Source organism: Astatotilapia calliptera, chromosome 4, assembly GCF_900246225.1.
Source record: "Astatotilapia calliptera chromosome 4, fAstCal1.2, whole genome shotgun sequence".
NCBI lineage: Eukaryota > Metazoa > Chordata > Actinopteri > Cichliformes > Cichlidae > Astatotilapia > Astatotilapia calliptera.
Window position 1 is genome coordinate 4,709,643 of NC_039305.1, and position 14,677 is coordinate 4,724,319.

Sequence of the window (14,677 nt, forward strand, 5' to 3'; positions counted from 1 at the left end):
CTTTTCTGATGAAGATGATTATGATGATTAACTGGAGAGGTGATCTGTCATACAATAGTCCTGTGAATTAGAGAATTAGTTTGTGATCACATTCTCTGATTCATTCAGGACGAATCAAATGAGCCATATCTGAGATGATGCCACGGCCCTCGTTATAGTAATCTTTGCCAAAAACCCACTTCATTACCAGACTGTGAAAGTCCTTCAGAGTGACTTTGTGGAGGTCTCCCAAGAACTGCTGATGAACTTCTTAGTCATGTTTGGAGTGATCTGTGCACTACACCTACTACTACAACTATTACCAAGGGACTGAACAACACTGTATTCCTTGAGAGTACTCTGTAATCTGGTAAACTGTTCCCCAAAAGTGTGCATCACCGTCTCAGAGCACAGTATTGTTTTTGTTGTTTTATTTTATTATTTTTGTTGCAATAACTGAACTTCAAGACATTTCTGATGGTCATTATTTTGAATATGAATGTTAACAAAGCAGGTTGTAAAATAACAGAACCAGGACGGTTGTACATAAGCATTTAAAAATGTAGCATTTCATCAGTTTACAGTGTAATTAGTCACATCTGCTATTTGAAAAAGACATATGTCTTTAGCATTTGATATTTTTGAATATTAACAGTGCAGTGTGTCATCAGTGGAGGCCAAGAAAATACTGTTGAACTGAAGAAATGTGCTTTTAAATTTTGAAGTACACAATTGGTTTTTGTACAGTTTGTGTGACATGTTTTTGAGTTTTCAGTGTCCAGATCTTTGAGTTTTGTGTAATTAAAAAAGATCACAAAAGTGAACAACAAATGTGACTGTGTTTCACTCATTCCTTTTAGGTAATGTCAACTTGTTCTCATGGCAGATATGAATGAAAACTTTAAGTTCTAGTTACTAAATATTTTTCAATGTAATTATTAAACATTTTACTTTTATTTTAGTGAAAAGGGTAAATGTGAAATGTACACAATATAGTAGAGTTCTGATAAACTGAAACATTTAAGTTCATCAACAAGTTCTGCTAAATTCTTTGGGTTTACAGTGTACTTCAAAATGAGATCAAGTGAATATGTTCCCATAGAGTGTAAATGAGGGAAGCTGCTTGCTTGGCTCTGTGTAAAGGTAACAAAATCTCAGATGCACCCTAATTTTTACTGCACAGACACGATGTTGGTGTTTTTCCTCTCAGTATTTGCTATAAAGTACTTTTTTAAAACTTAATGTTCTACACCATGAATTCAAAAGGCCATGCTGAAAACTCTCGGGCTGCTGGTCACGTCTGTCACTGCAGCTACAAGTCACTTCTTCTCTTCCCTTCCTTTCATTTCTCTTGGTCCTGTTGCTAGGCTAAAAACCACCCGTTGGGACTCATCTCTAAAAATATGGTGTCCCTGACACACTTTCCCTACAATCCATCTTCCCAGAAATACCATGTCAAACATTTCTGTGTGTGTGACTAAACTAAAAAGGCAAAGTAAGATATATAGATGGAGACGTAAATATATATAAAGAGATCATATATTTGGATATATGTTCAGACACAGAATATATGCTTTATTTCAATCTAGACAAGACATAAATGTCCTTTTTTGCCACAGAAAGGGCAAAGATTAAGACTGTAACATCAGCCGTGTTGGATGAGGAGTTGGACAGGATTAGCAGACTGTGTACAGTGCCTGAATCAGCACTCTAAACATATTTGGTGTGAGCGTGAATGGTAAGTTACCAGGATTAAAGGCTTGAGTTCATCTTGACTGATACTTTGTGTCTTGTTTTCTCTTTGTCTTTTTTCCTCTATCTTTTTTTCCCAATAAATCGACAATTCTTCCCTTATTTTGTGCCCATCTTACATCTCCCAACACGTCAGGCCTGAGCAACATCATCGGGATCATTGTGTACATATCAGCCAACGCAGGAGACCCTTCAAAAAGTGACTCGAAGAAGAACAGCTACTCTTACGGCTGGTCTTTCTACTTCGGTGCCCTCTCCTTCATCATGGCTGAGATGGTGGGCGTCTTGGCCGTGCACATGTTCATCGACCGCCATCGACAGCTGCGAATAGGGGCGCGCGCGGCCGACTACCTCCAAGGCTCGGCCATAACACGGATCCCCAGCTACCGCTACCGCTACAGACGCCGCTCGCGCTCCTCCTCCCGCTCCACAGACCCGTCACATTCTCGCGACACCTCGCCGATGGGCCTCAAGGGCTTCAGCGCGCTGCCATCCACGGAGATCTCCATGTACACGCTTCCCCGGGACACCCTCAAATCCTCCGGCACACCAACCGCCACCTACAACTCTGAGAGGGACCACAACTTCCTGCAAGTCCACAACTGCATCCAGAAGGACTTGAAAGACTCGAGCCACACCAACACAGCGAACCGCCGCACCACGCCTGTATGAGAGAGTCGACACAGGCCAGGCCAGCACGGCGGAGACCAGGAGACACGGAAACCCCTGTGGGTGGAGAACGCCCCAGGAGAAGATGGATTTCCATGTTTATAGACATTTGTTCTTTTTGTTCAGCTGCATGACTTTTCCATTACCATTGTTGAGAGAGTTTCAACAAGTCTGCTGTGTTCCTGGATTGAATGGCAGAGGACTGAGAGTGGGACAGGATGTCCCAAGGAAGTGAGCTCTGTCAGGTATTTTTGAGCAGGATTTGTTTGTGAGGTTTGGGGCGCTGACAGGGAGGGTGGGCATTTATGAGACAAAGAATTGGTTTCATCATTTCATTGCCCTTATGGTTGACAGTATTGCCCCACAAGTTTGGTTGGAGCAACAGGTCAAGCTCCCCCCTCAGCCAGCCTGCCACCTCTTTTATTTACTGACTGATTTGTTCATTTTTTTTGCATTAAAACTGTGAATTGTTACAGCTTGGGATTCAGTAAGAATTACCCCAATCTGTAATCTCTAACAAAGGTACTATGTATACATATATATATGTATTACTTTTATAAATAAATTATTACGTTAATAATCAAGAGATACAGACTTTACCGAAGCAAAAAAAGAGAAAAAAAACACACACATACACAAAAAAAATCGAGTTAACTAAACCAAGTGCTGTTGTTAATATGAGAAAAGACTCTTTTAGTATGCTTTCATTCGAAGGTCGAGAACAAGAGATGGTCCTTCAGGTAGCAGCAGTACAGCAGCCACCACAGGCAGACGCAGACAGTAGAATAATATCTTTTAATAGAACCTTCTCGTCTTTTTCTTGGTCCCTGTTCACTTTCTTTTTTTATATGGGGGGGTCGTAACGCGAGAGTCGAAACCCCTTAACAGAAAGAGCCAACAAAAGGGGGTTAAAGGTCACACAAAGCGAAGACTCCAAACACGACTTCTGCTAAATAAGAAAGGAAGGAGCAGAGGGCAAGGAAAAGAAGAGGACGCCAAACACAAAAATAAAAACAAGTTAAATATGAAATAGTACAAGAGAAGCTAAGTGACTCACAATTTCAGAAATTAAATGCATGCTATAAAATTACAGCAAATCTGCTCTTGAGAAACTTAAGTTTTAAAGGTTAATAATTATAAAGGGGGGGGGGAAAGCCAAGGCGCTAAAGTATTAATGTTTCCATGTGTATTTTTCTTATGTTTCTTATTTATTTATTTATTTAGTTCATTACTGCTTTTGTGAGACGAACCAAACAATCTACATGGAACAAAACTGCTTTTTTAAATGGTTTGGTCGATTTCTTTATAAATATATAAATATATGTATGTATGTATGTATTTTATTTTTAAAACTCACACAGCCTTAGTCATTTCTTTGTTTCGTTTGATTTTTAATGTGTTGTTCAAATTGAAGGTGCCAAAACCGAATGATCCTATACTTGGATGCATCAAGTCCTGATGAATAAAATACGAACCCTAGGGGGAACAAATCATCACGTTTCACTGCGTGTCTCTACAACACCTTCTTGTTTGTCGCACTTGTCTGTCTGTCACATTTTGATATCTGAAATGTTGGTCCTTATTAGAGAAGAAAAGAAATACAAACAGAATCAGGCTTGAAAGGAAAGTATTTGTCAAACAGAGCTGTGGTTTTTAGCATTTATAATGTTTTGACTTCATTGTGAATGTGACTTTTTAGCCTTTTATCTAAAATAGATAAGTTCAGGAAAACACATGTCTCGAAGTGCTTGATAACATGACCTAGACCCCATGATATTACAGAGAAAACAATAACAATTCCCAACAAGCAGAGCTTGGCAACTGTGAGGAGTAAGAACTCACTTTTAACAGGAAGCGACCACCTGCAGAAGCAGGAGAAGCAGAGATGTATGACATGCCATGTGATTAACAATGGCATGTAAGCTATGCCTTCTGCTTCCCATAATGAATAAAAGGGAAGCAGAGAAGAAATGCTAAGTGCATCATGCGAAGTTTCCTCAGCAGCTCGAGCCTATAGCAGCATAACTAAAGGCTGATTCAGGGTTCTAAGCATAATCTTAAAAGTAGATGACCTACCACTGTTCTAGCTGGTGCACCATGGCAGGAGCCTGGTAACTAAAGGCCCCGCCTCCCACTAGAAACTCTACGAACTACAAGTCTGCAGTCTTTTTGGGGAGAAAGATCTTGGACCTGGATTTACAGGAAGCCAATATTTAAGAAAAGAGACATATAATCACTCTGTGGTTGCTCACTGTGACGTTATGATTCAGAGATTTTTAGGGCAGCATATGATAATTCAGTATTTAGAATAGTTTAACTAATTTATTTGTGTTGTCTGGCTTCGTAGAGAACTACAAGTGCACATTTAATGTATGCAGTGGTTTCTGTTTTCTGTTGTTTGTTTGTTTTTTCAATAATATCAGCTAAAGTTTTAATATATATAACGAGAGAGGAATCAGTCCTTGTGCAGAACCCTGGTGAACTCTGACTCTGACTAACTTTTAAGGACTTTTGAAGAGTCCTGATTTATTGGAAGAAACTGGAATGTATCAGATAAACAGGATTTAAACCAACATTATTTATTACTGTGGTGGACTGAAGTCTCTGTAGTAAAATGTCAAATAAGGGAGGACAAGCGCTGAGGTGAGTAACATCCACATAATTATTGTCTCATATTTTTTTTATTTTCAGGTTTACTTATTTAAGAGTTTGGCAAATCCAGTATTTCACAAGGAAAGATGAAAACTACAATAGATGCAGATGCTATAATTACAAAACAAGATTAGGTGAAATGTGAAAAATATTGTGAAATTATGGGGAATAATGTAGGCTACTCCTTTTCAACACGCAAGGCTGTAAAAGGAAGGCCTTTGTAATAAAGGGTTGAAATCCGTTTTTTATGCCAATCAGCATTTACAAGATCTCACATCTGCCTATAGCCAAAGACACAAACAGGTCCAGGATCAGAAATCCTGTCAAACTTGTGGTCTGAAGCTTGAGCTGTCAGAGAGAGATTATATTTTTCTGCATTTTGGAAGGTACACTGAACAAACTATAAACTGTTTCTGTTTACTGTTAGCCATCAAATACACTGATGATGAAATTCAGAAAAAATGATTAAGTCCACTTTAAGCACACACTGCTTACAACAAAAGTCACTCGGATTAAATAGGTAACTGGATAATTTCTGGAGTGATTAATATGCTTAGGATGGCAACAGGATATTTAACACTTCTCAATCATGACTCCTTTCTACCATACGCTAATCTCAGGTTTCTTCAGCTGATCGGGTCTTCAGCAACGTTATGTGGCGAAAAAATTAGGTCACCTGACCACCTAGATATACTGAATGACCAGGCTTTTCCATCAATTGATTTGTTTTCTTCCCTGATGGCACAGACATATTCTAAGATGGCAATGCCAGGATTCATCAGGCTCAAATTGGGACCGTGTGGTTCAGGGAGCATGGGGCATCATTTTTCACACAAGGATCGGCCACCACAGAGTGTAGACCTTAAGTCCAATGAGAATATTGAAAATCTAGCATCAATACAAGATTTTGGTAAATAAATAAATAAATAAATAATGCAACATTGGACAGAAATAAATGTTTTAACTCAGTATACAGACATTTTTTCCATCTTTTCTTTACAGAACCATTTTGGTGTTAACCTTATATAGTATATGGAATAAAGAAATGCCAGGAGTTTGATAGAGGGCTATTTTTCAGACACTGAATATCTATACAAAATATTTGCTATTTGGCATCTTCCTTCTAAAAAATATTGGCATCAGCCTTCATACACCCATAAAAATAAAAGCTGAGCTGTCAGACATAAAACCATGTGTGCTCTGCTAAAATCAGGGCCTCAGCCTGCTGTTGTAAAATTGTGATAACACGCTGTAATCGACCACTGGGAGCTGCAATCCAAAAAATATCACCATTGCCCATCAAATGTCTGACTTTACCTCGTTTAAAGCATGGCAATATCTCTGTTTAACAAAAAGCAGCTCAAACCATAAATTTACAAAACAGGCTGTCTGGGAGTTTTATCTCTTGTGCTTTACAAACACAGCTCTTTTACACAGTAGTGAGCACATTTGTTCCTTTCTTTCTAAAAAGCCTCAGAGAAGCCTGCATGTTCGATGCAAACAGCAGTGGCATCTTTCTGCATCGAGGCATCCCCAAGAAAGAAACACGGGTTTGCAATAACACAGTTCTACCAGAGGTTTGCCTGCAAAAAGAACATCCAAAACCTTTCTACACCACCAGCCTAAAAGCATTGCTTTCAGAGCCTAAAACACTGCTGCAAGCGTGTGAAGTGCTAACTGTACGCTGTTGAAGCAGGTGTACAAAGCAAATCTATTTGTGAGACAAAAGGCAGATTGTTCTTCAGCATGTGTTTCTTGTGCAGAGACAAGTCAAACCACTGAAATACATATGAATCAAAGGATTTGCAGACTTCTCTGTGAAATTATGCTCTTAGATATCCTCTAAGCTCTGGACACTTTCAGATTCATCAAATAAGAGGGCAAAGAAAAGTTTCTCTTTAAAAATGTGCTGAGATCCTAATAAGCCATTATCTGAGTTCATGGACACGAGCTGCTCCCCATAAATTTGAGGGGAAAATGTGTCAACGTAGCAGTCCAAATGAATAGGGCTTCTTTATGTATAGCTTCCTTTATTCAGAATTCATAAGCAGAAGCCATTTTACAAGCCTGGATTACATTAAAGAGAAAGTATGTGTGTGTGTGTGTGTGTGTGTGTGTGTGTGTGTGTGTGTGTGTGTGTGTGTGTGTGTGTGTGTGTGTGTGTGTGTGTGTGTGTGCGCGCGCGCACGCGCGCGCGTCCTGTGGAGGCGCCTTAGAGGTACAGCTTCCTCACAAAGCAGCACCTGGCCTCGGTGCAGCTGTCTGAATGTCACATTTTTAATATGTTTTAGGAATGAATAAGTTTTTTTTCTTTTTTTTACTTTCCCCTCTCAGCTTTGCCCGAGTATATCATCTTCATTTTGTCATGCTGTCTTCTCTGACTTCTCTCTCATAACTTTTTCCAAATCAGTGTCTTGGCTTGTCACGCTATGCAGTGATTTGGACCTGCCAGACAGTAGGCAGACACAGGGCCATAAATGTCCGTGAAACAATACATCAACTGTGGTATCGCAGATTGGAAGGGCAAGGACAAGTTCAGCCCTTATTTCTAATTTGGAGAGAGTTTAAGTTGTCACCTTTTAAATCATTGTTATTCAGGAAAGGTGTCCTCAGGCTTCGCTCTTGGTTTCAGTCTTATTTTACACAAATGCTGGCAGTGCCTGCTAGTTCTAATACATAAATTGTGGTTGGAAACCAAAGACTGTTAACACTCATTGGCCACGTTATTAGGTAAACTTCTTCAGCTACTTGTTAAAGCAAATAATAATCAATCACAAGTGAGCAAGATAACAGGATGATGTTCATGGCATGGTTAGTAGACACGCTGGAGGAGTTTTGTCAGAGAAAAATGGTCCGACTGCTTTAAACTGACAGGAACTCAAATAACCACTTGTTACAACTAAAGTATGCAGAAGAGCATTTCTGAATGCATAAAACGGTCTTGAAGCAGCAGAAGACTACGCCAAGTGGAAAAGTCCACATTCACCAGATCTCAGTCCAACAGAGCACCGTCAGGATGTGGTGCAACAGGAGATTCACATCCTCTGTAGCTCACAGATCTGTAGCAGCTGTGTGATGCTATCATGTCAACATGGACAACAGTGCCCTTGCCCATAGAAAACCCATATAGAAGCAAGAATTCCCAGAGTCCATGTAGGATAAATATAACTTTGCCCCATCCACATAGCTCCACAGTTCAGCTACACGCTGTGGGCCCACAGAGGCAATTTTATTCATATAGCGCCAAATCTCAACAACAACAACCCAGCCTCAAGGCGCTGTATATTGTAAGGTTAAGACCATACAATGATACAAAGAAAATCTCAACAATCATATGACTCCTTATGTGCAAGTGCTTTGGTGACAGTGGAAAGGAAAAACTCACTTTTAACAGGAAGAAACCTCCAGTAGAACCAGGCTCAATTCTGGATTTTACAGGGCCAACGAAAAGAAATGAATATAGGAGAAATCTGCTCTCTGTTTCTAGTCCCTGTAAGTACTCTTGCTGCAGCATTTTGGATTAACTGAAGGTTTTTTTGGACATATTGAGTAGTTCTATATATTTAATAAATACGCATTGGAGGACATATCCTGATCAAAAATGACTTCAAGATTCCTCACAGTGTTACTAGAGGCCAGTGTAAAGAGGAAACATCTGGCTAGACCCTGCATTTCTAAGATTTTTAGGACCAAGTACAATAACCTCAGTTTTATCTGAATTTAGAAGCAGAACATTAGATGTCATTCAGGTCTTTATGTCTTTAAAGCATTCCTGCAGTTTAACTAATTGGTGTGTGTTATCTGGCTCCATGGATAGATAGAGTTGGGTGTCATCTGCATAGCAGTGGAAATGTAAGCTATGCCTTCTAATTATAGTGCCTAAGGGAAGCATGTATAATGTAAACAGAATTGGTCCTAGCACTGAACCCTGTGGAACTCCATAATTAACCTTTGTGTTTGAAGAGGACTCTCCATTTACATGAACAAACTGGAGTCTGTTACATAGATATGATTCAAACCACTGCAGCGCAATACCTTTAATACCTACCGCATACTCTAAATGCTGTAATAAAATGTGTTTTTAGTATCGAATGCTACAGTATCTAAAGTTGTACGCAGTGAAGAAGTAAAGATCTTAACAAGATATTCACATCTGCAGGAGTAGCAGTTCTGCTCTGTGTTGGAGGTGAAGATGATAACAGCGGGTGAATTATATTGTTAAACTTAATTACATCACTTTCAGAAAGACGTCTACTGTGATGAAATCCATTTCAATGCTGTGTAATCCATTATTGTAAATTTAAATTTTATTAGGAAATGATCAGACGAAAGAGGGTTTTCAGCAAATACTGTTAAATGTTCAGTTTCTATGCTATTGGTCAGAACAAGCTGTAGACTGTGATTAAAGTGGTGGGCGGGTTCTTTTACATTTTGAAAGAAGCCACTTGAGTCTAATAATTATTTTATTAAAAAAAAAACAATCCTGAGATTCAGGCAGAAGCTCTGAGTAAGACCCAGGTGGACAATAGAACAGCAACAAATGAAACTTTTTTGGGGGGGGGAGTTTTCTGGCTAGGGTGGTCAAAGCTAAGCATTGGGCTTTCAAATGAATTAAAACTCTGTCTGGGTCTTTAGTTGATTAACAAGCTAAACAAGTCACTGCTGGTACAACTGGGGAGGGAACCAGAGAAAAGAGTCTGACATTGTTTTGGTAAAGTTACACAACGACTCAGTATTAATTTTAGTGACCTCCAATTGACGTAACCAGCTGTCATTACTGCCAAAGTGAATTATAATTTTATGGAATTTATGTTTACCCTTAGCCAGCAGTTTTAAATTTCCCTCAGTGTCGCCTGTTCTGGCCCCTGGAAGACAGTTGACTATTAGAGGAAGAGCAGTTTTCCATTTGCTGAATGACAACTGTAAAGTAGAACAAGTGGGAAGACTTTCAATGTTTACATAAAACATCCTCCTCTTTTCTTCAGTTTCATACAGAGAGTAACTAGATGAGTACACAGTTTTGTTTTCTTTGTATAGCAGGAGTTGTGCAGAGGGCCTGTATTGAGCGCTCTTGCACCAAAACTAATGACAGCTTCACCCTGCAGATGCACTAAATCATCACTAAAGTTTGTCCATGCTTTAACAATTAAGACAGAGAGTACAGTCTGAGTCTAAGAAAGCAAATAAATAATCCTGAAAGTCAATGAAAAGTCCTCAGATTTGACATCCAGGTAAATGGGAGTGCAAATTAGTCGACATCGCCAGGCTCCCCTGCATTTAACCCCCTGCTCTCCTTCATTTTCCCCTAAGCTTCCTTTTCTCCCCTCCCTCTCTTTCTTTTGTTCCTGCTGTGGCGATCAAAGTGTCTCTGCAGAGCTGCACGATCAAAGACGTGGAGGGAGGGACTCCGGAGGAGGTGAAGAGGCCTCACCCTGCCTGGGTTGGCAATATTAACATGGAACACACTGGTTTTGTCTTTTTGCCAGAGCTTGGCTCTATGTCTCTGGCACGTTGCAAGGTTACCTAACCATCAAACCCACTGGTGACCTTTGTGTGACTTTACTGGACAATATTCTGGAACTGAGGAGCAAGCTCCCACTGGAGCTGTTCCTCCCAAGATGCCACCAATGTTATAACTGCTGAGAAGCTCACAGTAGAAGTCCCACATTTACTCTCTGAGAATTAAATGTGTGTGCAGATATCCATGCGTGGGAATGTTTGTATTTTTTCCCCATTTCATGCAAACAGTGGATCTGCATGAGCAAGCATGTGTGCGGGTACATGTGTGTGTTGTTTGTGCTGACCATGGAGGAGTTGCTGACAGCGCTTACCTCGGGTTATTTTTGGGTCATGTAGAGTTGAATAGCAATGGAGAGCTTTAAGCAACCAGCTGAAAAGAAAAAAAAATCAGTGGAGCAAACATAGTCTGAAATGACACATTCACATCACCCCCACTGCTGATACGTACAAGCAGCAAGAAGCTTCATCATATGGACCAAAGAGCAGTCTAGGCCGTGTCACTGCTGTTTCACCAACCATCTAATGTTTTTAAATCCAACTCTGAATAGAGGACTTTTTTTTTTTTAAAGAGGGGGATATAAAGAGGAAGAACCTAAGTAGGCTACAGCACACAAAGTGCTCTGGGACGCGTGAAGAAAATGCAGTGTTGTGCTCTGCCCTCTGGTGGTACAATGGGAGAAGGGTGCAGAGATGCTGCCTGCTCCATCAGCTCAGGGAACGCCGTGTCCATGAACGGGCCTGGAATACTGATGCCACAGTGCAGGGGTGCAGGAGCTGCAGTCTGGCAGGCCCCAGAGAAGCACTCAGATTCATTGTCCTCTACAGAGACACAGACAAAAGAAGACCACTGACTTGTCTGTGAGGCCTTATAGTCCTAATCAATGCTGAACGCGATATGGTTGAAGAGTTTTAAGCCTCAAAAAAGCCAAAAATGTCTACATCATTTGATGCCTCGGAGGAAGAAGAGAAAATGCTCTCTGCTTGTTTATGCCTTTTTTCCACACTTTGAATTTAAGCTGAAGGACGCCCCAAAAATACTGTAAAATAAACTTCATAACAGTAAAATAAAAGTCCCAACAGCTGTGATGAAGCTCACAGTTAAACTGTAACACTGTAGCAGCACACTTGTCTGACGTCTGCATACCAGTTCAACTGACTGGAGGAATAAATACTGGAAAAGTAAAGACATCACCTCATATTGTCTAATATCCTATAACCTTACAAAATAGAGGTCCCTCAACATTGTATGTTAAGGTAGGAGAAAGATGCTAAGATACATTCGGCCACGTGAAGGAGGGAATGATGCTGAAAAAAATACTTTAAGGTTTTTCATAACTCAAATAATAAAGTAACTGAACATTGTTACTGATGAACAATGTGTGGGGATGTCTTTGATTTCATTGGGATTGTCCTGTGGTTTCTTCTAGCTGGTTGGATGGGGTTCTGAAGATGATCAATAATCAGTTACAGGTTTATTTTGATTTTAGTCATATTTATTTGGAGCATGAACTGACTGAATTTAAAAAAAACAAAAAAAACAAGACAGCCACTTATAGCCTTCAACTAAGAAGGCTTCAGATACATAAAAACACTCTAGTTAATACTAGTTAATTACTAGTTAATCTGTGAAATGGAGCAACTAACCTTCTCCCTGAAACTTGAGACTGCAAGGTTTGGAACGCACTGGGAAAAATGGACATTCTACCAGACTGTGAAATAAATAATTTGAAAGTTTTGCCTGTTTGTTGTGTCAACCAGTACCTTCTTATGCTCTAAACAACGAGCACAAATGAACTGCGGACCTTTTTGCATAATGATGTGATCCATTTCTTAACTGTTTTTCTTTTTTGGTTTCTGATGGCAGATGAATTTTGTAGTGTGACTCATGTCCTGCCTGTTGCTGTGTGATGGTTCAGATGTTCATAACACAATGAAGTGTAAAATGTGTTTGAGAGTATCAGGATAATCGCATACTGACGATAATACAGAATGATTTATCGATACTGTGTCAAAATTGAACTTATAATATTGGAAATAACTGCTTTATCACAACTGTGCTACATCCATGCATGTGCATTTTAATGTAACCACACAAGAAATAGAAAAGATGAGGTCCTGACTGATTCTGTGTCTGTGTCAGAAATAATTAGGAGTTGGGGTTTAGGGTTCTTAGTGAATATACAGTATATCTGGGCTTTGGAGTTCAGGATGTCCTCCTGCATCCGACAGCTTGGTCCTCACCCTTTATCTCCACACACTGTGACATTACTGCTGTTTGTCACATGCCAAATACATTTTCTAACCTTCATGTTGGAAATTTAGCCAGGAGAGGAGCCACAAAAACACATCCTTAGGCCTTGTGAAAGCTACACAGCCAAGGAACATGCTGCTACAAAATACTCTTTTTTTTTAAATTTGTGTTGTATTTTTGATTGGAGGTTAAAAATGATTGGAAAAGGCTCTCCATAACTTTATAATGGAGAGATAAAAAACATAAAAGTATAAAAGCAAAAACTGGAAATTTTAAATGTTTGGTCATTTTGGTGATAATTCTTTAGAAGTTTAAAAATTAATAGTCAGAAGTAGAGTTTGGTAGAGAGAATTTGTTTTGTAAAAGTGCTTCGTGGCTTTATTTAGATTTGATCATTACTGATGAAACAGTCTACATGGCGTCCATCAGGTTAGCTTACACACATTACAAAATCCTGATCACTGAAGAGAGACGCATCGCCTTTTCCTTGAAGAGCCCTGCTACCTTTCATCTGTATGCAGATACAGAAAAACAAATGCAGAAAGCCCTGATTAAGATGATTAAGATTTTCCAAAGTTGGCAAAAAAAATTTGTGTAGGAGCTGAAAGTAAGAAAAGGACGAACGTAACAGGTTTTAAAGGCTTTCACGAGATTAATAAATACAAAAAACTGTTGATCATGTATCTGTTGAAAAAGGGTCTTAGAGGGATAAAGCAGTGTGAGAGTCACTGTTGGACCAGTTGTTGCCTGTGGCCTCCTCCGTGTGTAATAATGGTCCTGAGCGTGTGGTCGTCCCCTCCGACAGTCTGTCCTCCTGTCAGACGCCACGCCACGGTGCCACCCAGCCACTTCCCCGACGCTGCAGGACGGCGTGCCTCTGACTCTCTGCCAGCCGGACGTTGACGATGCCAGCAGGCACACCAACACACAGTTGCACACACCTACTTATATGTGCAAGCAACTGCGCACACTCTCACACACTCACATAAATCAAATGCTTGGCCCTCCTCTCCACTGTCCCAGCATGCACCCTGGTTACCTGGCTGCTGTCCCACTAAGAACAGCTGCTACCACAAGACTGGACTGGAGGTTCCACTGCATGGTAGCTCACACACACATGCATACACACAAAGAATCACATAAAAGAGCCACAAACAGTACTGGCTTCATTCATCCCCAGCTCTGATGCAAGCTCATTTCAGGTGATGGAAGACTAAACCAGAAGGTAATAACTTTTTATGGGAAGATAATCAACAAAAACTGCCACAACAAACAGACATAAGCACAAAAAGATGATTATAAAGATACAAAAAACCAACAACAACAACAAACAAAAAAAAAGCAAAAACAACAAACAGAGGAAAAAGAGACAGAAATTGATACAAAATAACCAGATTTGTTATGATAATAATGTATGCAGAATTAATGTAAAAGACACAAAATACACACAATTGCTAAAACATTGATACAGAGTGTCCACATAGGCAATAAAATGACAATGAAATAACATAAAATTACTGAGACACAAACAGGCACAGATGTATAATTACCATTAAAGGATGCAAAGCAATCAAAGACCGCACAGATAGAAAATAAACCCAGCTTGATGCAAAATGACTAAGAAGAGATACAAAAATTACCACAAAACACAAACAGTTATAACAAATAGGCAAAAATCACCACAGAGATGCAAAACAGAGGCCAACTGATTCCAATAGTGAGTAAAAAGTGAAACAGAATAACAATATGATAGAACGTGGAAACAAAATGAGAAAGTGGTGCAAAGTAACCAAAAACTGATCCCAAATTATAAGGAAAATATATCTTTTTTTGCAAAGGACCTAATCATAACCA

The 14,677-nt window shown here is 39.7% G+C and overlaps 1 pseudogene; it reads left to right on the forward strand.

The window, feature by feature from the left end:
- Positions 1 to 1,761: 1,761 nt before the first annotated feature.
- Positions 1,762 to 3,893, forward strand: LOC113021518 (voltage-dependent calcium channel gamma-2 subunit pseudogene; annotated as a pseudogene).
- Positions 3,894 to 14,677: the final 10,784 nt, after the last annotated feature.